Here is a 27,485-nt window from a genome sequence, read left to right on the forward strand (position 1 = left end):
TCAAGAGTCAGTTGAAAGTTCAGTTCGTATGACACATGAGCTATTTTTCAATTGTGCAGTACTTGTATTGTTTACAAGAATAATCCAGAGGCCTGATAATAAACAAGATGCAGAGAATACGACGGAGAAAATTATCTGTCCACATTAGATCCTGCTGCCTGCGCTGATTATTTTTTCACATGTGCAAACATAAGTGTATGGTTTTGCTTCTCTACAGCGGGTGCACTGATTTATAGATCTTAACGTATTCTAAAAGATAAAAAGACCCCACACGAAGAGGGAAAATAAGAAACTTTGCTCACTGATGTTATAGTGTGTGGTGTATTCCAGATAACAAACACAGCTCATCCAGTATCTCTACAGACAACAATGATTGTTAGTCATCTTTCCCAAACCGATTGCATGCTGAAGTACCAGGCCTATTTTGTGCAAGCAACAAAGGACATTTATATGAATGAGTTCCTGATCTTAATCTCTGAGTTTGACTGTTGAAAATGCTAAAAAAAAAATACAAAAAGGCTAAGCTAACAGGTAGCTAACCTGCAGCTGTCGTTCAGAATCACTTCCAGTTAGGGTTGCCAACTTGGTGGGGAAAAAAATAAATAAGGGACACCTCATTGGTAGACCCAGCCGGGCCAATAACTGTCACCCTTTAATTATTTTTTTGTATTTATTTGTATTTTTGTGTTTAAATTATAATTATAATGCTTGAAACTGCAATTTCTAGGGAAATTACGATTATGATTACGATGCTGTGGTATTTACAGATCTATCAGGTTACTTCCTGTTGATTCGGGGACATTTTGGGGTCTCTTCCTGATGATACGGGGACATTTCGGGGTCCCATCCTGTTGATACGGGGAAACGTCCTGTTGATATGAGCTCACTTCCTGTTTATTTTAGGACATTTCAGGGACACGTCCTTTTGATATCAGGTCATTTCAAGTTATTTTAATGGCATCGACTCACTTGGGCGCTAGTTGAATGTCAATAGGCTGTAATGGTAAATTTTGGTCAAAAATCACAACCACACGTTTTTCTGCCATTGAAAATGGAAATTTGGGCTTACCTGGCTGGTCAATAGCATGGACTTGCATGGCTGTCACTGGCATGGATTTACTTGGGCGCCAGTTTAATGTCAATGGGCAGTCATGGTAAATGGTCAAAAATCACGATCTAATATTTCCTGCCTTTGAAAATGAATGGGAAATTTGGACATACATGGCTGGCAATGGCTTCCCATTAGAAATGAATGGGACAGTTTTGGCCAAATTTTGTATACAACTTTTATGCCCTTACCGTTCTGGAATTTTTGATGTGCAAATTATGCGATTTGGTCAAAACATACATTTAAAAAAAAAAAAAAAAAAAAAAAAAGGCATTTCTGGGCAAAGGAAAAATTTTCGGGGGTCTTTCCCTGCATCGTGCAAAAATTCCGAGCAATTTAATATTTGAATGTTGAGTCGTTCAAACGGTTTGGGCTTGCGGCGCGCTGAAGAAACGCAATTTTAAAAATGGAATTTTACTATTTGAGCCTTTGCCTTGCCATCTAATTATTATAGTTACTATAATCTATATATATTGAGTTACTATACTCAAAACTGATTTAATTAGGTACATACAGTACTTGAGTTATGTAAGCATTAGGAAAAACAATAATTATCAGCATTGCATTTTTAATACAAATATACTTTACAATACCATATAACATTTGGTTTGTCAGATTCTGTTTTGTTAGAGCTGGTTGTAGGAGTGTTCCCGACGTCGCACCTGCAGCCAATTCAAGCTCATCAAGACTATTTAAACCCAGGCGATCCGAGTAAAGCAGACAGGTTCAAAGTCCGGCCCGGGGGCCAAATGCGGCCAGTGGTCAAATTTCATCCGGTCCCCAGCCTCTGTCATAAAACAAATAACGTCTGGCCCGCACACAGACTTAATAAATTGGTCAGCAGTACCTGCTACCAGCATATGAAGTAGCTTACACACTAAATGCTGCTCCTCACAAAAACAAGCTGGATAGGGGCCCTCAAGGCTACCCCTGTTCTACGTAAAGGACATCAGCCAAGTTCGGCCCCCTACATTTTTACCACACCAAATCTGGCCCCGTTCGCAAAATGTTTGGACACCTCTGAAGTAAAGGGTGCCGAGGTATCGACTTGTTGGTCGTCATTCGACCCCATGAACTGAGTCGCATTTTGTAATGTCGCCCCTGCCTTGGGTTTTGGTGGTCTGCCGCTTTCGTTTTGAATTCCTCTACCTTGTGCAGGTATTTGAGGTTATTTTTAGTTGTTTCATTGGTTTTCTGCCTACCATCTTGGTTTACCCTCGCGTTTATAGTATTGATCCACGTCAACCTTATGACGCGGACCTGTTTTGTTATTTCCCCTTTTCCGCGATCGCATGTTTTTGTTTTGTATTTAAATAAACTCTTGAACGCATCCCTCGGTTGTTTGCCTGTTTTGAGGTCCAACTTTGTTTCCGCATTTGCGGACCCAAACAATACTAGAATTAAATCTGTCCAGCTAAATTTAAAATTGTAAAATTTAACTCTCAAGGTCCTGAGCCTTTGTGTGTGTAGGTGTGCGTTTGTGTGTGTTTTGGGCCGTTTTTGTTAAAGGGATCCACAGATAGAAAGACTTGTAGTTCTTAAAAGATAAACGTTATTATGAGCCGTGTTGTTAACAACGACGTTAGAGTATAACAGTGTTACTAACGGCATTATTTCTTTCAGTAGTGAGTAATTAATTACTTTTCTCATCTTGGTAACGCTGTTACCGGTACCGAGGATGTAAAGGCATGCGTTACTATGCGTTACTACGTTGGTTGAATGATGTGAGAAAAGTCTAGAGACATGGACTCACAGAGACGAGAGCTCTCTTGGAGGGAAGGGAGTTGGGACACAGTTGCAAACGTGATTCTAGGTGGCTCAAATAATACCTGATTGTAGCTGATAGCCTACAAACTAAGCCCACATGATGCTACTTTAGATATCACATGTACAGTATGTAGAACTAGATGCGAAATGATAGACTCGCCAGCGTTTGAAAACAGCCACCATCTTAAAGCAGTAGACTTCTCTGGAAGGCTTTGTTGTAGAGAACCTTCCTAGCCAACCTAAGTAACTTTTTCTCTAAAATACTCCTAAATCGGCAAAATCTTGACTAGAATCAATCTTTAAATGATGAAACAGTTTTAAAACTTTCCAGGAGCAACTTTAACAGTTGGTTCACAACATTAAATGACTTCCAAACATTGCAAAGGTTACTATGTTTTTTTTGGGGGGGGAATGGAAAAAAAAAAAGAACAGTACCACCAGTTACTTTGCCAAGTAACTAATTACTCTTACATTGAGTTAACGGAGTTACTAACGCAATTACTTTTGGGGAGAAGTAATTTGTAACTGTAACTAATTTTTTAAAGTACGATTAACAACACTGATTATGAGTTAAAATAATTTGAGATCAAAAACCCCTCTTGATGTTTTCGTTTTTATACAATTTGTAGAATTAGTTTAAGTAGTAGGTCACCATTGTTGTTGACGTCGCACGGCGGTGACGTCATTGGGTTATGCTGCCGGGCTTCCGGAGTATGACTCTAATGACATAAAAATGTCATCTGTTCAGGCCTTTCAATTTGAATGCGACAGCATAGGCGACATTTGACTTTTGGGGCAGGGGGGGCACAACATGTGGATGACCCCGAAACGCAGTGTCAGCAATAAAATTAACTTACAAGAATATTTATCATACTAAGTTGACAATGAGTGTTTTTTGTTTGCCATCGTTCTTGAGGGGAATTCAAAATCAGGCTGCTCAGGCAATACTTTTCGCCAAGATCGTCATCCATTGAATATGGTACGCCAGCTGGTGTCGTGCCAAAGTAGTTACCTCAGTCAAAAATTGTATCCCCTGGGCGGAGCCATATGGAGGTAGATTTGTGTCTTTATTCAATCCAGAAAAAAAGTTGCTTCAAAAAAGTTCCTTCAATCAAAATATATATTTTCAACAAAAAAAAAGTCACTTCAATAAAAAAAAAAAAAAAAAGTGTTTGAATGAAAAAAATTAATTTTAAACTAATAAAAAAATAAATGCAGAAGCCTTTTTTTTTTTTTTTTTTTAAGATGAAGTCAATGTTTTTTTGATTGAAGTTATGTTGATTTGTGTTTGGGCCAGGACATTTTTGTCATTATTCAATCAAAAAAATAAGTTGCTTCAAAAAATATATATTTCAAAAGAAAATCACTCCAATCAAAAAAAAGAAAAAATTCAATGATGGTAAAAGTTTGTGAATGCGAAAAAATATTTGAGATTGAAAAATTTGCATTTGAACCTTAATTTTACATCGAAAAAGTTTTCTTTGATTGAAGCAATCCTTTTTGTGTTTTGGCCATATCTAAATCATTTAATCCCCAAAAAAGTTGCTTCAATAAAAAAAAATATATATATATTTATAAATATATATATATATATATATATATTTTCCAATCAAAGAAAAATCATTTGAATTTTTTTTTTCGAAATTTATATGCAAAGCAAATGACCGTCTAAGTTGCTAGTCACATGATCTGTTCGAAAAATAATTTTGACCCATTATAGAAATATATTTTTTTGTTCATTTCATTCATTTTTGTTGCAGTTTTATTGCTTTACAACTTTTATCTATACAGGAAAGTTATTTACATGCAATGACACTTTTCGGCCACCGGGGGGGCGGGGGGGTGGCCGCTTAAGCCCGACAGGAACATTTATGAGAATGACAGCACTGTCACAAAACGAGCAGCAAAAGCAAAACGAACAAGAAAGACAGAATGAGATGAGACGAGAGAAGAAAATGGTGTTCTGCCAAAATGTGCTACACCGGCAAAAAGTGCTACAAGAGGCGCCACCCAAAGTACTACTGCGCGCTTTCAGCTTGTTTTGTTTAGATGCATACAGACAGAACATACTAAAGATGCCATAATAAAATACTTAAACATTGTAATATCAAATAAGGCTGGTTTAAATACGCTACGTGACTAATGTGGTGAACAAATCAACAATTTGCTTTAAATCTATGAGAGGGAAACACATGCAAAAAGTATTTTGAGGCAATGAAAAGGTAATAAAAGACTCGATAAAAAAAAAAAACGGTAAGTACTAGCCGCTTTTAACTGATGTGCACATGTGCTGGACGTTTCACCGCGTAGAAGGAATTGCAGAACACCAGTAGTTTTCATGAAGTGACGGTGACAAACAACATTATAACCCCAAGCACCCATTGTGCGCATAAAAACATGGCACCCTCCGTAGGTCAAAACATGTACCAAATATTATAGATTTTTAAATTAATGGCAATATTTTTTTGTGTTTCTAATAATATATTTTAATAAAAGAGAACAGTTGTGGCTTACAGCTACATGTCTTTAAGTCTTAACCCTCCTTCCAATGCGGTGTATACCTTTGGTATTTTCTCACTGTAATTGGAAAAATGACCTTGTTGATCTTGGGCTATTTTGGTACTTCCAAGTGGCCCACTCTGTTTGCTTTATGAATGAATAAATTTACAATGACACCGCCTCATGGCCGGATGTTAATAACCTAGTATACGCTGCGCTCTCAAGCACCCAGATGTCTTTTTTTTTTTTTTTTTAATATCTCTATTTATGTTTGTCATTATTTCCCCGAGTCAGCTAAAAGGAACCACAAAAGTAGGTGCATAAATCACATTTGACTTCTTTGATTTAAGGTGGCGAGCGAGCAGGACCCGCCACAGGTGAGGAGCAGCAGAGGGAAACTGGAAAACGGAGGCGTTCTTCATCCCACAGAAGCAGGACAACGCAAGAGTGAGTTCATTAAAAAGCTCATTGTCCATAACCGTAAAGGGAAAGGAAAAATCGGCCTCAAAAGCGAGGCGTCGATACGGGTGCGTCTTTCATCATCGTTACACCCGGTCATGAAAAGAAAAAAAAAAAAAGCGACAAATGAGTTTTTTTGCAGGAACGCTGACAGAAGCATTATGATTTTTATTCTTGGAGCGTCTTCTCGCGGGAAGATTTATAACCTATAACAAATTTGTCAGTTCAAATTATTGTTCTATTAAACTTTTTATAGCAGCAAAATGTTGGATGGTAAAAGTGAAGCCAGGGACAGAAATAATTCAGTCTTGCTGTGATTTATGGAACATGATGCTGACCCTATCTATACCAGAAAATTAGACATTTGAGGAAATTGGTGCTGTCAGTGAATACATACATTTTATCCACCAACCTATATATTTTTTGTCATGAAAAGATACTGAGTAAACTTTTTAAGTGGGTAAAATTCTGCTTCATTGTCATTAGCAAAAAGGTATACTTGTAAATCCACATATTTCATTTACAAAAACAGATACCATAAGCAGTGTTGTCAATCTTTAAAAATGTAATTGGTTAGTTACAAATTACTTCGCCCAAAAAGTTATTGAGTTAGTAACTGTTACCTCATTGTAAGAGTAATTAGTTACTCAGCAAAGTTTTTGCATGATACATTTCATAACATCTTTCACATAAGCGATGTTTATATTAATTGAATGAATTGAACTGATTAAAAAAACAACAAAACAAAACAAAAAAAAACAACGTAGGTCACACTTTTGACATTTAAAATTTCACTGATATAAGAGTGCAATGGTAGGTTATACAAACTTTAACTTTGAAATGCTGTGAGAAAAGTCTTTTTGCTTTTCCTGTTGTACTGAACCCACACCGAACCGTGACTCCCGTACTGAGGTACGTACTGAACCATGACTTGTGTGTATTGTCACACCCCTAATATATATATATATATATATATATATATATATATTTTTTTTTTTTCCCCCCCAGTATGCAGGTGAGGCTCTGAAGATCCTACCTTTGCCCTAGTTGTTTTGATTAAAAAACATCAAACAAGGTTCATGGATTCGTCATTCAACAAAATTTTAGTGCAAATGGTAATTGAAAATAAAATTGATTGATTGATTGATTTTTATTTCGAGCAATAACAAAAAACAAAAAACAACAAGTATGGAAAAAATAAAATACAATAAAATAAAAATTAAACAGTCATGATGAATGTAACAAAAATTATAACAATACATACACGTGTAGCTCGAAAAGGAGTGGGAAGAAGCCGAGCTTTTTGAGTCCCACCCCCATTTCACTCCAAAAATTCCATAGGAATGCAGTCACTTCCCTACAACAGCTGTACTAATCATAATGATTACATTGATAATAATAATAATAGTTGCAGTAATCATAATAACACCAATATATATACGCATAATATATATATATATATATATGTACATATATATACATATATATATACACATACACACATATACATACACATCACTAATAATACATGAGTAACTATTACATATGTACAAAATATTATACATAAAACATGTAATATTTCTGCATACACCCAAGACTAGAAATTATGACATTGTAGTGTCTACAAGTACAACGCCAACTTGGTGATGACAATGCACACATAGCAGGAAAACAGCACATCATTTTTTAATTGTACCAACCTGGACGCTACAAACTGTATCTAAAAAAAATGTTGCCCAAGAGCTTAAGATGATGCTCGCCACGCTAAATGCTAATGCTAACACTCCGAGCCATCTAGCCAAACATCATCGCATTTACAACGGCGTCACCACCCCCTACCCTCCTCCCCTCTCCCGCTCTGTGCTTTCCAGGGCAGGCAGGCACTACATAATCTGGGTACTGCAAAGGCAATATTTGCACTCCTACATCAATATCTATGCACAAACTGTCATTTGCACAATCATATCAGGTCAGCCATCTGCGTTCTTGTCTCAGTCCAGTAAATTGTAATATACGCACTTAGGCTGCATTGGCTGAGCAAGATCATGTTGGTTCGTTCCACTCAAACGGATCTACATGAACTCTGCTTTACAAGATATATACATTGCTAATTATCACCCCCAAAAAGTACTACTCACGGTTTCCAGTCATTTTTTAATAATTAGCGTTTTTGTGTCGGTCTTTTTTTTTTTTTTTTTTACTGTGGCGCAGTTATTGATACGGCAGAGTAGTATGGTCAGTGTGTGAAGTGGGTTTAGGTCACGTGCATCAATAGGAGACAAGGATTGTTGCAATGGTGTCAAAAACACACAACCTGGCGTGGACCGCATCCAGCTCTAACATGAGCAAATCTGAACAAAAGAGAAGGAAACAGCAGTCAAAATTTTGTCAAAAGGCATCGAAACGATGCTATATATGCACCTCTTCTCTGTTCAGGGCGAAGACGTGCAGGAAACTTACAGAGACTGTGTCAGACGATGGCTTTCTCTGCAGGGTCCGTACAACGACGTTGCGGAAAATTATAAACATTGCGTCGACATAGTTTTTTAACAACACTGACATTGTCTCGAAGTAAGCCACACACATGCCTTTTGTTGTGAATAATAATGGGGGTTGGGGGTAAAATGTTCAACTAATCTATAATTGTAGAAAAAATAAACAATACAACTGTAACCTGTGTTTTTGTATTTGCCTTATTGTACTTTTGTTTTTGTTTTATGTGGTGCACGTCATGCTTTAAATCTCGTACTCGATACGATGACAATAAAGGCTTTCTATTCTATTCTATTCTATTCTATTCTATTCTATTCTATTCTAAATGCACCAATAAGCAGTCTATGTAAATCAATGTAAAAGCAGTTGAAAATTAAATACACAACAGCAGTATTAATACGACTAAGGCAAGGCAAATTTATTTATATAGCACAATTCAACACAAGGCAATTCAAAGTGCTTTACATCACATGAAAATCATAAAAATCACATTAGAATCAATAGAAAGTAAAAACAAAGACAATCAAAATAGGAAACAAAATTATACACAAAAATTGCATTTAATCACAAATAGAATAAAAAACACAAATAAAAAATAAAACAAATACTGCTACTACTGCTAATAACTGAAATCAGCAAGGGAGATAAGCACAAGAATAATAGAAAGCAAATACCGTAATTTCCGGAATATAACGCGCACTTTTTTCCCCAAAATCAACTTGTAAAATCATTGTGCGCATTATAAACGGGTACATGGATGGAGACAGAAATATATATAAATTACATATATATATAAACCGATTGTTTTTTTATTGACACGGCCACGTTGTGTTGAAGAAACGTATGCGGCGACCCGTTGCCGACCATCACGGTACGTGACGTCACCATTTTGTTTCTGTAATACTTCACTCTAATCGGCCGAATGATTTCGTCTGTGTTAAATTCTGCTTTTTTCGAATGAATGAATGAAATATTTATTGTCATCATCATCGGTATCATTGACAGTTACAAAATGTGGGATAGTTTGGCCAAAGAAAGAGAATCATTGACAGTCACAAAATATGGAATGATTTGCCCGAAAAGACCGATGACAGACAAAGGAAGACAGGAAAAAGCATATGCTTATCAATACCCGTCCACCTACAGCCCGGGACGCACAGTCTAGCATAGCAGAGTTGCATAGTCACATTACATGAGCTTTAATTTTCCGTTTTCCTTTTTTTTGTTTTTTAAAGCTCATGTAATGTGACTATGCAACTCTGCTATGCTAGACTCTTTCTTTTACTCTTCATAAAGCACAAGATTTAGTTTCTTGAACTCATTTGAGTCAACTTTTATTGCAGCTCCGCAAGTCGGACCATAACAAACGTAAGCACACAGACTTCCTGTGTTCGTCAACTATATCTGTCCCTCGGGAAACTCAAACCCAAATAAAGATAGTTCCTATGGTTACTGTCGTGTCGACAGCGATGAGCGCTCACGGATTTCCGCGGATTTCCGACTTACGTTCTCACTTTCATTTTACCATATCAATCCATGGAAGAAACATTTATTCATCATGATGAAATGAGCAAGTTATACAGCAGCCTTTAAAAGAAAGTCACATCTGTTTTGTTTTCTCCTAGATTCTGGTAAGTTGGAGAAGTTGTCAAATCATATTATTACCGTAAATATTGTCAGTTTATGGTAATATTTTGAACTACCAATATGCTATGCTTGTGTTGTGTTTCACCAGTCAGTAAAATGACAGTTCTGTATCTGTACACGAGCTCTGTTTTCTTGTATTCTTCTATTTATTGGTGCTAACATTAGGGTGTGCGTTATAAACTGGTACAATAATTTTCCCTAGATCCTACAAGTAAATTTGGGATGCGCATTATACACGGGTGCACCTTATATTCGGGAAATTACGGTAGATTGAAATATATAGACAGTTATGGATATATATATTTATTAATTAAATCGTTTTCTAATTGTATTTAACGTTACAGACAAAATCACTTACACTCATCCAGAGTCTTTTGTTTTGGTAAAGTAAGGCTATCAAATTTGTCGCGTTAATGGCAGTAATTAATTTTATTTTAAATTAATCACGTTAAAAATATTTAACGCAATTAATACACTAGATGGCAATATTTAGTCACAATATACAAAGTCACATTTATCCTTTAAGAATTCCAAGTCTTTCTATCCGTGGATCCCTCTCACAGAAAGAATGTTAATAATGTAAATGCCATCTTGACGATTTATTGTCATAATAAACAAATACAGTACTTATGTACTGTATGTTGAATGTATATATTCGTCCGAGTTTTATTCATTTTTTTCTTAATGCATTGCCAAAATGTATATGATCGGGAAAAAATCAATCGGTTCGCGAAATATCGGGATCGGCAGATACTCAAACTAAAACGATCGGGATCGGATCGGGAGCAAAAAAAAACATGATCGGAACACCCTAGTTTTTAGCCCTGATTTAAAGGAGCTAACAGTTTGAGCATACTTCAGACCTTCAGGTAACTTGTTCCACAGGTGAGGAGCATAATAACTAAATGCTGCCTCACCCTGCTTGGTTCTTGTTCTTGGTACATACAGGAGACCGGTTCCAGACGACTTTAGGGGTCTAGATGTTTCATAGGAATCTAACGAATCAAGCATGTATTTTGGTCCAAGGCCATTAAGTGTTTTGTAGACGAGAAGTAGTATTTTATAGTCTATCCTTTGAGTCACTGGAAGCCAGTGTAACGATTTCAAAACCGGTGTAATGTGGTCCAGTTTCCTTGTATTTGTGAGGACACTGGCTGCAGCATTCTGTACTAGCTGCAGCTTCCTGACTGATTTTTTATCAAGGCCTGTAAATATACCATTGCATTTGTCCAATCTGCTGAAAATGAATGCATGCATAAGTTTTTCCATGTCTTGTTGAGTCAGAAGCCCCTTAATTATGGCTATATTTTTTTAGACTAAACCTAACTAGCCTGTCTTGAACCTGTGACCGCCAGTCCAAAGTAAAGCCCTTGTCTCATATATTTTTAGTTGAACACCACTGACCAAAGGTTGGAAAGCGCCAGTCACCTCTCATACCGCTGTCATATTTTGGGAAACACTGTACCTTTGACACAGATAATACATACCACTTGTCTCAGTGGATGAGGACAAAAAGTGCAGGAGAGTGATATGACATGCAAATAATGTTGACCCCACCGTTCCTCTCCGACTGAGTGGCCATCTGTTAGCATGCCCGAGTGGATGGTGGGGGTGCTCTATGACGGGAATCTTTCTGCAGGCAATAACCTAAAATGTTATTTTTTAAAAAATCGATTATAGACTCGAGGCTCATAAATGGTTTTCTCCTCAAAGTGGAGATTTGTTGAAATCCCTGATTCAAACATCAATGCCGTCCCATTTCACTAACGCGCGAAGCCTTCTGCATAATTTGAACCAAGTGATGCAGAACTGTTACACGATTTAAAAAAGGTGAATTCAAGGAACATTGACATCTTGTGTGCATTGTTCGAATAATTAGTATGCGTTGTCTAACTGCAAATGTGCAACCTGACCTTTTTCGAAGGAACATCTGCTGCCAGCCATGATTAATACATTAATTTATTATAATACCCTCCATTTCCAGTTGTTTAAGTAGTATATTGTGCACTCGGTGAAATAGGAATTCTCAGTATTTTCATTTTACTGGGAGACAGTTATGCCTGTTGCATTCTTTCTGCACAGTGGATTAAAATTTTGCTTGAAGAATAGATTTAAACAACAAAACACTTGAATCATCACATCTAATGTTTCGTATCCAGGAAAAGTTTCAGCACAGTAATTAGATGCAAACATGAACACTGCGACATAAAAAAAAAAAAATAATAATAATATCATGTTGCAGGCTAAAGTTTGAATGGTTGCATTGAAACTGATTGCTGCAAAACCCCTCATAACCAATGATTAGCTGTTGTCGAGCATCCACTGATTAGCAGCAATTCAGTTTGGCCGTTCCTAGACTAGAGAATTAATTGGAGAAAATTATTATTCAAAAACTAAAACGTAAGCCATTATGGAAGCATAAGGGATTATTGGAGGTTTTGTCTGACATCTTTACTATTCAATTCTCAATTAGGGCGCTTTCACATTAGACCAAGAGTACCAGGGTCCGGTTGGAGAGCTACCTTAAAGCAACACTTGGAAATAAGTTGTTGAAAAAGTTCAGCACTCACACTGCGCCAACCGAATTTTCCGAGTACCACTACTGTGACGAAAGGCGCACTAATTGATTGGACAAATAGAAGAGGAAATAGAGTTGAGCGTCACAGTGTGGTGCTGTGATGCTGCACGTAATGTAGCATAGCATTATCTTTACCTGTTAAACTGTATATACAGAATATATATATATATATATATTTTAATTCCTGTCATTTATTTTGCAATGATAATAAACAGTAACCGTGCATCTGTATGTGTCAATTTATTGTCAACTGACTGTTATGTGAAGCAGGAGTTTGTATGCATGTAAATTCAAATAAAAAAATAATAAATATACAGTGGGGCAAATGAGTATTTAGTCAGCCACCAATTGTGCAAGTTCTCCTACTTGAAAAGATGAGAGACCTGTAATTGTCAACATAGGTATACTTCATCCATGAGAGACAGAATTTGGAAAAAAAAAAAAAAAATCACATTGTTTGATTTTTAAAGAATTTATTTCCAAATTACAGTGGAAAATAAGTATTTATTCACCTACAAACAAGCAAGATTTCTGGCTGTCAAAGAGGTCTAACTTCTTCTAATGAGGTCTTACCTGTATTAATGGCACCTGTTTTAACTCATTATCGGTATAAAAGACACCTGTCCACAAACTCAGTCAGTCACACTCCAAACTCCACAATGGCCAAGACCAAAGAGCTGTCGAAGGTCACCAGAGACAAAATTGTAGACCTGCACCAGGCTGGGAAGACTGAATCTGCAATAGGTAAAACGCTTGGTTTAAAGAAATCAACTGTGGGAGCAATTATTAGAAAATGGAAGACATACAAGACCACTGATAATCTCCCTCGATCTGGGGCTCCATGCAAGATCTCACCCCGTGGCGTCAAAATGATAACAAGAACGGTGAGCAAAAATCCCAGAACCACACGGGGGGACCTAGTGCATGACCTACAGAGAGCTGGGACCACAGTAACAAAGGCTACTATCAGTAACACAATGTGCCGCCAAGGACTCAAATCCTGCACTGCCAGACGTGTCCCCCTGCTGAAGAAAGTACACTTCCAGGCCTGTCTGCGGTTCGCTAGAGAGCATTTGGATGATCCAGAAGAGGACTGGGAAAATGTGTTATGGTCAGATGAAACCAAAATAGAGCTTTTATGGTAAAAACACAGGTTCTCGTGTTTGGAGGAGAAAGAATACTGAATTGCATCCGAAGAACACCATACCCACTGTGAAGCATAGGGGTGGAAAAGTCATGCTTTGGGGCTGTTTTCCTGCAAAGGGACCAGGACGACTGATCTGTGTAAAGGAAAGAATGAATGTGAGATTTTGAGTGAAAATCTTCTTCCTTCAGCAAGGGCATTGAAGATTAGACGTGGCTGGGTCTTTCAGCATGACAATGATCCCAAACACACAGTCAGGGCAACAAAGAAGTGGCTTCGTAAGAAGCATTTCAAGGTCCTGAAGTGGCCTAGCCAGTCTCCAGATCTCACACCCATAGAAAATCTGTGGAGGGAGTTAAAAGTCTGTGTTGTCTAACGGCAGCCCCAAAACATCACTGCTCTAGAGGAAATCTGCATGGAGGAATGGGCCAAAATACCAGCAACAGTGTGTGAAAAGCTTGTGAAGAGTTACAGAAAATGTTTGGCCTCCGTTATTGCCAACAAAGGGTACATAACAAAGTATTGAGATGAACTTTTGGTATTGACCAAGTACTTATTTTCCAACATGATTTGCAAATAAATTCTTTAAAAAATCAAACAATGTGATTTTCAGTTTTTTTCCCCACATCCTGTCTCTCATGGTTGAGGTTTACCCATGTTGACAATTACAGGCCTCTCTAATATTTTCAAGTGGGAGAACTTGCCCAATGAGTGGTTGACTTCTTATTTGCCCCACTGTACGTTGTGTAGCATGCCATAGTAAGTCGCCACTCGGCCAACGGCGGGGTCGTTCCCTCCTTACTCAATGCCGAGCGAACTGGAGTATATAAAAAAAATGCTTAGGAGAATATTAAACCACGAAAGGGAACCCTGTGGTACCCCAAGTCACATAGGCGTGCCATCGCTCTTATTTTCATTACTTTTTGGATTGTCAAATTTTCCCACTTCCAGGAGAACGAGACTCACAAAACAAAACTTCCTGTCTCGACCAGTCACTCTCACACGATACGTTCAGCAACACCATGCAAAACACAATCGCCACATTAGAACCTGATTCTGTGCATCAAATGCAACTGCTTAGCGCAGCACAACATTATTTAGCAATGGCTAGTCATCAGCCATCTTGCCATTGTTGATTTTGAATAGCGTCCACACTGTACTTCCGCTTCCAAGTGTGCCCTGCTTGTACCGTCACAGCCTAGAGCAAGGGTTGGGAACCTTTTTGGCTGAGAGAGCCATGCACACCACATATTTTTAAATGTAATTCCATGAGAGCCATACAATATGTTTCAAACTAAAAATCCGAGTAATGTGTGCATTTTATGTAATTTCAACACTTTTAAAGTACAATAAGTCTCTGAATTATTTTTAATGATATTGTTATGCTGTTTCTAATCAGTGATGAGGATTTCTTACCATTAATGCGACTTCCGGATCTGCATGGTTTTGCTGATGGATTTGTAGGCTGGTTGATACTTCGTGGGGTTAAGCTTCATGCAGGCGTTGAAAAACTTAGGATGCGTCTCTTTTCATGATCACGAAGAAGCGCCACGAATCCTGTTTTTCCCCACCATGCACGGAGCAGCATCAGTGCACACCGAAAGAAGTTTATCCATCAGTAAATTTATTTCTTTAGCAAGCTCTGTGAAGACCATGAATAAATCCTCCCCTTTTGTTGTTCCTTTGATAGTGAAAACCTTGCAATCACACTGAACTGGGATAAATTGCTTAAGTCTGTTGACTCTTCCAAAGCGGGAAAATAATGGTGCCGCATATATATTATTTCCTGCTGAAAAGTACGATACTCCTTTTCTTTTTTCTTTTTGCCGTCATCTCAAAAGAGCTTCTAAAATTAGCTGACAACACGGAAAACAAAACTGAAAACGAGGGAAGTTTTCTTCCTGATCTCACGCACATGTGCACATCAGCCGCTATTTCCGACAGTAAAATACGGTGACCCCACTTGAACAGCGTGTCTGCCTCATCTGCACTGCAAATACGAGATAGACACAACGACATGTGTGTTTGCCACTTTCCCACTAAAATTACTGCGAACCGGGTTTCATGTCTCCGGTGACCGTCGCGGTTTCGCGCAATGTGCCAAGGAGTATAACGAAACTTTTTAATTTTTATTTTAATAATTAAAAATTTGTCTGCGAGCCAGATGCAGCCGTCAAAAGAGCCAGATCTGGCTCGCGAGCCATAGGTTCCCGAACCCTGGCTCCACGCTGTGACGCTGCGCATGAAGTAGCAAAAAGTGCACCCTGCTCCGGTTGCATTCACAAGCGAAGCAGGGTGATCTTAAAGCGGACCGAGACCCATGATTTTAGAGCGGACCAGAGTTCGGTTGTTTGGTTCGAACTAGAAACTGGATGTGCGTCCACATTTACAAAACGAAGCGGACTATCTGAGAAAAAGAACTGTGGTCCAGTGTTAGTGTGAAAGCGCTCTTAAACTCCATCCGCTCATCTCCAACAAGTTCAAAATGCAATGACTGGCCTTGAATAAAGTACAGTGATCCCTCGCTACTTCGCGCTTCAAACTTCGCGCCCTCAGTCTAGCGCGGATCCATGCCACTGTCGCTCCCTCCCTCTCTCTTTGCACTCTGATTCTCCAGGCAAGCAATGCGTGCACTGGAGTTGCTTATTGAATTTAACGATGGTGACAGATGATTGCGCCGCACATGCAGATCATCATTTAACTGCCAATAAATGTTAACAAGTTTGATCTCTGTGTGCATACGTGGGTGGGGAGAGATAGGGAAGCGCACGCTGTAATGTGTGTGCGTGGCGAGGTTAGAGGCAGCTGGCCGGCGTGATTGTCCACAAGGTACACAGTGATCAAGAGCAATTTGTGATCGCAAGTCACACCAAGGGAGGTAACACTGTGTATGTGAGAGGATTTGGTGCGAGGCCCTGTGTGTGCATTGCAGGGGGGTGGGCGGGGGGCGCTGGAATGAATGTGCGTGTTTATACAAAACAAAACATTTATTACAAGACCGTTTATATAAAGATATACACTCACCGGCCACTTTATTAGGTACACCATGCTAGTAACGGGTTGGACCCCCTTTTGCCTTCAGAACTGCCTCAATTCTTCGTGGCATAGATTCAACAAGGTGCTGGAAGCATTCTTCAGAGTGTTTGGTCCATATTGGCATGATGGCATCACACGATTGGTGCAGATTTGTCGGCTGCACATCCATCTCCCGTTCCACCACATCCCAAAGATGCTCTATTGGATTGAGATCTGGTGACTGTGGAGGCCATTTGAGTACAGTGAACTCATTGTCATGTTCAAGAAACCAGTCTGAGATTATTCCAGCTTTATGACATGGCGCATTATCCTGCTGAAAGTAGCCATCAGAAGTTGGGTACATTGTTGTGATAAAGGGATGGACATGGTCAGCAACAATACTCAGGTAGGCTGTGGCATTCCAACGATGCTCAATTGGTACCAAGGGGCCCAAAGAGTGCCAAGAAAATATTCCCCACACCACCAACACCAGCCTGAACAGTTGATACAAGGCAGGATGGATCCTTGCTTTCATGTTGTTGACGCCAAATTCTGACCCTACCATCCGAATGTCGCAGCAGAAATCGAGATTCATCAGACCAGGCAACGTTTTTCCAATCTTCCATTGTCCAATTTCGATGAGCTTGTGCAAATTGTAGCCTTAGTTTCCTGTTCTTAGCTGAAAGGAGTGGCACCCGGCGTGTTCTTCTGCTGCTGTAGCCCAACTGCCTCAAAGTTCGACGTACTGTGCGTTCAGAGATGCTCTTCTGTCTACCTTGGTTGCAACGGGTGGTTATTTGAGTCACTGTTGCCTTTCTATCAGCTCGAACCAGCCTGGCCATTTTCCTCTGACCTCTGGCATCAACAAGGCATTTCCGCCCACAGAACTGCCGTTCACTGGATATTTTTTCTTTTTTGGACCATTCTCTGTAAACCCTAGAGATGGTTGTGCATGAAAATCCCAGTAGATCAGCAGTTTCTGAAATACTCGGACCAGCCCTTCTGGCACCAACAACCAAGCCACGTTCAAAGTCACTCAAATCACCTTTCTTCCCCATACTGATGCTCGGTTTGAACTGCAGGAGATTGTCTTAAACCATGTCTACATGCCTAAATGCACTGAGTTGCCGCCTTGTGATTGGGTGATTAGAAATTAAGTGTTTACGAGCAGTTGGACAGGTGTACCTAATAAAGTGGCTGGTGAGTGTATATTTTTAAAACACGACTTTTGAAAAAAGTGAAAAAACCATGTCTTATATGTATTGCTTTCCAATGCTAAATCTGAATAAATACATCATACACACAATGTGTACAATGGCGTTGCGCTACTTCGCGGTTTTTCACTTATCGCGGCGGGTTCTGGTCCCCATTAATTGCGAAAAACGTGGGATCACTGTACTCTCGGTTTACCCGTATCACTTCAGTTTATGCCCTTGGAATGGCTCCCTGTTAATTTTATGATCTAGAAACAAATTTGTATCATCTTTTACAGAGCCCTCAATGCTCAGTATCCTTGATTTTGCAGTGAGTTCCTCCTAAATTGTGGAAGGCCCTCCCATTTGAGCAAACAGCTGCCTCTTGTGTGGGACCGACCTATATTTTCGACCTAAATTATATTCATTCACTGAAATTGTGTTAATTTATTCCAAACAGCATCTCTTCCTCAATTTGTAGTGTTTCTCCTAGCTACACTGCTTTCTAATATGTTTGTTTTATGAGTATTGGACCTTTAAATCAATCTTTAAATAAGATTGACATGCTGCCATGTGGATCTGACCTGCACCGTGGCCTTAGAATAAGTAGTATGGCCATTGCTCCTCAAACTATAAATATTAATGGGACTGTTTTATAAATATTTTATAAGTATTTACATTTTTTTGATGAATAAATAATTTCATATTTTAGCTCCTTAACAAAATCTTAGTTTTGTCTACCTTTGTGTTGTATTATAGATTACTATCGCGCAAACCCCTCTCGATTCACCATTCTTTGTATTGCAACAATCACTCTTTTTTTAAATGTCATATTAGAATGAAAATCAGAATATAAAATTGCCCTTCTTTGTTTAGAAATTCATTTTTACACTACCGTGGTCTCATAGGTGGGTTTGAATGGTTTTGAATTCATAGTAAGCGACAATGAAATAAATACTTTAGAATTTTCCTATCTTTAAAAGATATATCCAGCACATTACAAGGACTAAATCGTGTTTGATTTTCATAGATGAGGATTTTGATTTGTTTGTTTACTTAACCACTGCACAAATGTCTGCTTGGCTGATTATCTTACATTATTTAGGAAGCAATAACAGTTGTGCTCGAGGCTACGTTTGAGGTTATTGGTTTCATTGCGCATCAGCGAGTCATGCTCTGCCGAGCTTGTCTGCCTGCGAAATGCACAAAGGTGAAGGATCCAACACTCGGACCAGTAAACACTGTATGGCCAAATTGCAAAGCCGTAACATGTTCCTTCTGCTCGGCTACCATAGGAGAAGCTTATGCCTGTATTTTGTGCAGAAATAATGACTCCCTAATTGGTATGCCTTTTTCTTCTACCTCTCTGGTGGAATGTTGATTGGTAGATCTCACCAAGTCAGTGCACCACCTCTGCCTTATTAAGTCAGTCTTGTGTTCAGTATCATTTCAGGAAAAATGAACAACCCACCATGTTAGATTGTCTGACTGAACGGTAAATATCAGGTGCATAATTAGCTTTCACTGTCACTACTCGCCTCTTTTGTGATGTAAAGTGGTTTTGCACCTCAAAGAGAGGCTTGGCGTTTCTTCCGTAAACAAACCTCCCACTGTGCAGGTCGTGATTTTCTGTTGCAGGAAACCAAAACCTCATGTGAAGAAAAAAAAAATGAACCAGCTAATTCGAGAATTATTCTATTCTGTAGATCAACTGAGAAAAAAAAACAGGAACAAAAATGACATGTTTACAAAAAGCCTCATAGCAGGAGTGTCAATCAACGAATAACTTGCCATACAATTGCAATATTTTCCCGCCAAGCCAATAATTAGGACTGCGCTATATTGTACTGCACACAATAATACTGCCATATCGCAGTAGTAACAAAGACGCATGCGTCCCAACGCATACACGTTGCGAGCCCACCCTTGAGAGGAAGAAAATACAAAGCGCCTCCCTGCTGGTGATGTGCGCCACTATGCTTCAAAGGTCAACAGAACATCCCTGGGGTACGTTCAGTTCCCATGAAAAGAGGAAAAAAGAGTACAAATAACAGATTTTGTTACAGTGCGGCGCTTCCAAAACAATATTGAGGTCATGTGACTAGAGTGTTGACTTTTGGAAATTTTTACTGTTTTAATTTATGAGATAAACACACAGGAAAATGGAAGTCGGCATAGGTTGGCACCAGGGAGCAAAATTATTGGTAGGTATGTCCAGAATATGTTCAAAATTAGGGAGGGAATCACTTTGTCTAATGCATATATTGACTTGTCATTTTCAAACGTCAATGTCTGTTATTTTGTTATTGCCATACAACTTTGCAAGCCTTTCCCCTATAAAGTAATTTGTATGGATGCGCTTCCCACAACACTATTCATGAGACTTTGAAATCGATGCCCAGTTTGTAAACAGTGGAGCAAATAAATCTTGACATTTCCCATGCAATCGCTCATAGCAAAGCTCTTTTTTTGAATAAGTCAGGGATTTACTTTTTTCTGCTATTCTTCGAGAGATCTATACAAATACCAATAACTGGCATAAAAAATAACTCATTCAGTGGTGATTGCTCTAAGACTGCAAGGGAAGCTCAGAATGTCAAAAATAAGTGATCAAATGTATACTGCTGTGTGTGCATGTCATTGACTTGAAGGAATCTGAGCTTTTAGCCAGATTGCCGGAATCACGCCAGCCGAACCGCCGGAACTGTGCTAGCGTAATTCCAACAACCCGGGATGGCGGAATCCCGGCAACCCGGACAAAAGGCCAAACTCCGTGCGTTCACCTTAGTCTTAACCCCTTGTGCTGACTCCTTTTTAAAAGCTATAAAAAGGCTTCGAGACACAAGTTGACAGTTTATTCCAAGTCGACCGCAATCATACAGCACAGAAAGACCCATGCGAGGAGGCAAACTGGATCCAGGGTCACAATATCACAAGTCGACAAAAGATTCCCGAGGAAAATGACAACGATTGCCGTTACACATTAAGTCTTTTAAAGGCTCTGGTGAGGCGGACTGTGGTCCTGAAGATGGGTGTGTTCCGTTTGTTCTGGTCTATCCAGAAGAGCTGATTGCGGGATTTGGTGGTGCAGACGAGGGCCTGTAGATGTCTTGTCTATCACCCGCTTGTCAGCGTCAATCTTACTCAGTCAGCTGCATGATGCATGCTTTGGCCTTCCGTGGTTAGAACGTCCTGTATCTCTGATGCCCTTATCTGCCCGTTGTCTCGGCGCTGCAATTTCCAATCATTCCAAGTCCATAATTTCAAATATATTCTGCTTGTTTTTCTTAAACTATGATATAAATGCTATTAGTTTTATATTAGGTGTGTTAGAGTAATACAAACAGTCAAACAGTAAATATGAGAAAATATACTAATCCCTCATTAATTATATTAAGTGCATTAGTCATACAAACAGTCAAACAGTAAAAACGAGAAAAGACGCTATACCCTTGAAGGGAAAAGGTACCGTTCTCGCACACACCATATAATTGTTTGCATTAGTATAACACACTCATTTAACTATAGTTTAGGCCGACTCCACTCAGTGGCCTTGAACACAGTGAAGTGAATCACCTTATCAGCGCTCATGAGGGGGAAAATTAAAAATGGTACCGTTTCTCGTAGGCACCATCTAACTGTTTGCATTACTCGAACACACGTAATATAATCAATCAGGGAATAGTATCATTTCTCATATTCACTGTAGGACTGCACTGCTCTAACACACCTAATGTAAAATAAATAGCACACCATAGTTTAAAGAAACAGAGTAGATACACAACGCCATCTTATCACAGAAGCCCAAAACGTGTGCGCCACGAGCAAGATTGACGCACCAAACTCTGGCAATCAGTCCTCTCGACAAACAAACAAGGACAAAGACCAGCGCACTTTGTCCTAAAACAAGTAGTGCCAGCCCGGATAATAAAGTTGATAGCAGGCGCTTGTGACGTCAAGACCAGCGTCGGTCGCTGTGGCAACCACATCCCATCCACGCACGAACCTAAACAGCCCGAAACCGGCCAGAGAGGGATTATCCCAAAGCAACGCCTGGACACACCTCCGGCCGGCCCACGGATTTAAAGAACACTGGACACTGAGATAAGACAGATTTTGCTGCTCGGAAACATGTAGCCTTGTTTTGGATCCAGAATTGTCCCTCCGTCGTCTGTTTTTGCCTTGTATTTGACCATTGTCGACGAATAAATTGTCAACCTGCTTTCGGCGAGTCTTTTTCAAACTTTTGGAACATGGAGTCAGTACAAAGGGTTAATATCAGAGATGAACACGCGAAGTTCCGCCTTCCTGGATGGCGCGCGCGGAGGCAGCATTGGCAGAGCAGCTCTTTGTTCAGCTGTCGCTGTTTCCGTGCGGCTTGTCTGGGGAGGCGAATTTCAACACCCTTCAGACTAAATATATGCTACAACGCGCCCGACTTTTGTTCAGAATAAGATTCTTATCACTGGTTATAACGCAGCTTGCTTTTCATACATTAGCGCAGCTTCACAGTCCTTTAAACAGTGTCGACTCCATTCGTCTCCAAAGTTGAGAGTGTAATGTTCCACTACAGCGAAACAAGTTGAGTCATTGACCAATGCCTGGGTTCATCCCACCCATCGGAAGCTGTGCGGCTCTGGGTGTCTATAGGCAGTGCGCGGGGCTCGGCTGGTCCGGATGCTGTACTTCTCTGCATGATGATTCGATGTTCTGTCTGAGGCTGAATCCTTTTTGATTGACGGCGAATTGAGCGAATCAGTGATCTTGTAGCATTTAACATCCATGAGAGGAATTTTTCAATTTTCATTCTGTTGTTCTGAGTTGAACCGGAGACTTTCATAATCGTCCTAGCTTTGTTAAAAACGGCTAGGAAAAAAATTGAGATATTCTGTTTCTGGTGGTTTCTTATTTTTATTTTTTGTAGCTGCTTGTGTTTGGAGACTTGACTTCTGGCACTGCAGTTTCTTTCCCTACCAAGCAGTGGATGCCGCTGAGCCCCTGCACCATCACAAAGCACACACTTTGAAGACACACATTTAAAGACCAGTATCCACCAGTGAACTCATCATTACATGTTCCTAAAACAAGATGGCCTCTTTTTTAGGATGGACTAACTCTAATTAGTGTTGAAACTAAAATTAATCATTAATCCATCATTGGATGAGCAATAGTGACATTAATTGCATATACAGTATTTTCTTCTTTACATCTAGTGCTGAGCAAAATTCCATTTTTTTTTTTTTTTTTTTTTTTTTTTTTTTTGCCGTGTCCTTGAAAATGAGTCCATTAGAGTCAGCCGTTGAACTCCCTTTAGAGTGTCTGATGTTTTTAAAGAATGCATTCCGAGCTGTCAGGAGGGTACGAAGAGTGACAGTGCATTAAGGATATTCAGTGCGTGCTTCAGCTCTTCTTGCCATCTGTTAGAAAACATAACCGAGTGAAATACTTTTGATGTCGTCAAACATGGATCCAAAGTCCTGTTTGACTGGGTGAAATGGACTGGCTCGCCCTCCCTGAAAGACAGTCAGCCTTGTTACATTCACACTGTGATGCAGTGCAAACTTGCAAACACAATGAATAAAAATACCTCATGGATTGTCAAATGGTTTTCTCTCTTAGAGTGATTTAGCATTAAATTTCTAGCATGTCTTTATATAAACATTGTCATGTGTCAAGTAAATAGTAGTTATACAATTCATTTTTCTCACTGAATGCACGACTTTGGACTTTGACATTATTTCCAGAGTTCTCTTCCTGTTTATTATGATTGTATGCAAGCCATGAAGGTCAGCCTGCAGACTTTATTGAGCATTAATGAATAGTTATGTGTTTATTTTCCATCACTGAGTCAATAATAGATTTTCTTTTGCATTCTCTCTTACAGCAACTATGTCCTCACTAGCATACGTTTTCTTCATTCTTAGCTAAATAGATTTAGTTTAACAGTAATTGGCAATATTCTTCCATCCGTCAATCATGTGGTTTTCATTGCCATTTATTTATTGTTGTGAAAAACTCATACTAGCATGGCAACTTGTCATCGCTATAGGCTTTTGTACAGTTTTTGCTTCCTGCCCTCTCTAGCTAAGATGAATTACTGCAACAACAAGCAATGATGAAGGAGCTTATGAAGGGATGGCTGCAGATATCGGTTAATCTGTTATTGCTTATTTGTTTGGATACACTACAGGAAACTCACACAGGAAGCACGTGATAAGGATTGAGAAGATGAAGGGTGAATCTGGCCTAGCGTGTGCAAAAAGTGGAACAAGTCAATCTAGAATCCATCTCCTATATTTTATGTTTGATATCTTTGGCCCTGCTGACACCAATGGCGTATATTATTTTGATAACTGGATGATTGAAGTGTCACCCTAAGAAGTGGGGATTTCTGCTCCACAGTACAACTTTAATATACTGCATGTGCACATCAATTTTTGTGTTTGAATTTACCAAGTCCAAATCAAAAGCTTTGCCATAGGGAATTGGCTTGTTTACAGAAAATACAGTTATACAAGCGATTAAAAGATACATACAGTTAGGAGCAGAAGTATTTGCACCCCTTGTTATTTTGCAAGTTCACCCACTTAGAAAATAGGTAAAGGTCTGAAATTTTAATCATAGATGCATTTCCACTTATAGAGACTTAATGTGAAAAAAGAAATTCAGAAATCATGTTGTATGATTTTTAAATAATTTATTTGGAATTTACTGGGGTTCATAAGTATTTGTAACCCTGAGGATCAGCAATAATTTTGACACTCAGAGTTGTCAGTCTACGTTAAAAAAAAAAGTCCACCTTTCCCCCATGAACAACCACCCACCCATTTCAGCTCATTAATTTCACCTCTGCACCCCAAAGTCAGTCATAATCCAACTGCTACCATGGGCAAGACCGAAGAGCAGCCTAACTCATTTGCTCCCAAAAACGTATAAATACGTTCTATTTGTAATTGTTTAAGTGTCCCAAAGATGTATTTATTTATTTTATGGTTTTTTTTTTTTCATGAGAGACATATCTGGATTCCTATTCAACTAAGCTCCAAAGCACAAAGCTGAAAATCCATTTTAAAGCAATAAAACTGGCCACTGGAGGGCAGTAGCGCATTTGGTAAGACCCGCAACCCGATTCAACGGCAACGAAAGGTCGGACTACACGGCCGGGGCGCCGGCGGAAGGATGCCAGGCGCTGGACGACCGAGCAGAACAATCGGGACCACCAGTGCAGCGGACGATGTCGTTGAGTCCGTGCTGCTCGCCAAGCAGACCCCGCAGAGACTCAAAAAAATCCATCTTTATGAGACAGGCGGTGATAAGGGAAAAGTTAACCCAGCAATCCAGCATCATCTCAGTTATGTGTAAATAAATTGTTATTTTGCCATCAAAAGCTCCATTTGTCTTGTTGTTTATGTTATTTTGTAAAAGGAAAACATTATTCAGATGTTTGGGATGTAACTAAAGCAAAAAATAGCTGTGTTAAATTTAAAATTATGTTTGAAATGTATGCTTTCACAAAAAGCTCAATTTCTCTGATTTTTCATCGGAAATTGGAAAATTGCTCAAACTAAGCTGTTTTCTAAAGAATTGAAAAAGATATTAAATTTTTCCTGCTGAAAGAAGAGAGTCTAATCTTTCTTTTGGTGGGTTCCATGTTTATATAGCAATAGAACTGAATTTTTTGTGGGCCTTGCAAAATCAGTCAAAATCCAGTAAAACGTCCGGGAGCGAAAGGGGTTGCACCGGTGAAAATGGCTGGGAGTGAATGAGGTAAAGACACTAGAGACAGAATTGTAGATCTCTACAAGGCAAAAGACTGTTACAGGGCAATTGCCAAGCAGCATGGTGGTATAAGATCCACTGTTGGAGAAATTATTAGGAAATGGAAGGAGCTAAACATGACTGTCTATTTCTCAGATTGGAACTCCATGCAAGATCTACCTCGTAGGATCGCAATGATCCTAAGAATGGTGAGGAGTCAGCAAAGAACTATACAGGATGAGCTAGTCAATGACCTGAAGGGGCTGGGACCACCATTTCCAAGTTTACTGTTGATAATACACTAACACGTCATGGTTTAAAATCATACATGGCACTGAAGGCTCCCCTGTTGAAGCCAGTACATGTGAAGGCCCGTTTTAGGTTTGCCGATGATCCAGAGGAGTCATAGTAGAAAGTCATGTGATCATATTAGATCAAAATTGAACTTTTTGGTCGTATTTCCACTCCTAGTGCTTGGAGGAATGATTAGTACTATCCCAAGAACATCGTCCCTACTGTGAAGCATGGGGGTAGTAGCATCATGCTTTGGAGGTGTTTTTCTGCATATGGGACGAGACGACTGCACTGTATTAAGGAGAGGATGACCAGGGCCATGTATTGTGAGATTTTGGGGAATAACCTCCTTCCCTCAGTTAGAACATTGAAAATGGGTCGTGACTGGGCCTTCCAACATGACAATGGCCAGGAGCAGACAGCCATAATAATCAAGGGTTAGCTTCGTAAAAAGTATTTCAAGGTTCCGGAGTGGTCTAGCCAGTCTCCAGACCTCAATCCAATAAAAAATCTTTGGATGGAGCTGAAACTTGGTGTTTCTCGATGACAAAGGTTCTGAGCAGTTTTTATTCTCTGCTGTGTTATTTCTTGTCAAGTTACAGTAAAGCTTCCAAAGCTCTCACAAGGAGTTCAAGGACAAGTTTCATAAAGATCTTTAAACGTCATGTTTCTAGCAAAAAGATTAAATGACTATTTATTAAAAAAAAAGATAAATAATTTCTGAACCAATTTGATGACTGCACAAAAGAAGAACCATTACTTTTTTTTTTTTTTAGAATCCTGCATGATCCAAAGGATATCATTCAAACAAACATGAACTAGAATAGTCTCATTTTGTGCTGGTCCACTCAGTGCACTCAAGTTTAGTGCTCCATTATTCTCCTCCCATTCCCCATCTTTGCATATACTGTTGTCTTTGTCAGCGTGCAGCAGTGACCACCTGCTAAAATAACATGGCAGCAAAGTGCCTGTGGTGCTGCCATAAATCAGACCGAAAGAGCAGTGGATGGCCAATTTTACCCCCTTGCCACCTGACGCTGCCTCCCAGGACTAGATGTTGGTAGTTAAGTGTCCTCGTCTCCCAGCCATTTGGAAGCCACCTTGAGAAGCATCCCTCACATCCTATTACGCCACAGACAACGCTTGGCGTCGGATCACTGTTTCTGCCGCCATCCATCACATCTCCCTGGATGCAAATGTTACCTCAATTGTTCATATCTTTTTACTTGTTTAGTATCCACCAGCTGTCGATAAAGTCTGGATAGTAATTTTCAACATCAACCATTTATTTGAAACAAGTCTTTAGGTTGTTTCTGGACTTGGAAACGGAAATCAAAGATATTCTACTCTGTCTTTGTCAGACACATCAATGAGTCCCACATGATTCTTCATGAAAACATTATTTACTCATGCAGATGAAGCGCAGTTGTGATCCCAGATTCAGTAAAGGCGCAGAAATCCACTGAGCAGCCACATGAACTGCTTGCTGTTTTTTCTCCGGTCCCCCTTCCCCAATTCCCCCGCTCATCT

At 39.4% G+C, this 27,485-nt stretch overlaps 1 protein-coding gene across 3 annotated transcripts in view; it reads left to right on the forward strand.

The window, feature by feature from the left end:
- Nucleotides 1-27,485, forward strand: part of LOC130908509 (uncharacterized) — a 371,944-nt gene that overhangs the window by 272,266 nt on the left and 72,193 nt on the right. For all 3 annotated transcript variants that reach the window (XM_057823982.1, XM_057823985.1, XM_057823981.1), the window contains one exon: nucleotides 5,725-5,821. The gene's annotated coding sequence lies outside the window, so the exon portion shown is untranslated. The remainder of the gene's footprint in view (nucleotides 1-5,724; nucleotides 5,822-27,485) is intronic.

The sequence above is a fragment of the Corythoichthys intestinalis genome, chromosome 20 (assembly GCF_030265065.1).
Source record: "Corythoichthys intestinalis isolate RoL2023-P3 chromosome 20, ASM3026506v1, whole genome shotgun sequence".
NCBI lineage: Eukaryota > Metazoa > Chordata > Actinopteri > Syngnathiformes > Syngnathidae > Corythoichthys > Corythoichthys intestinalis.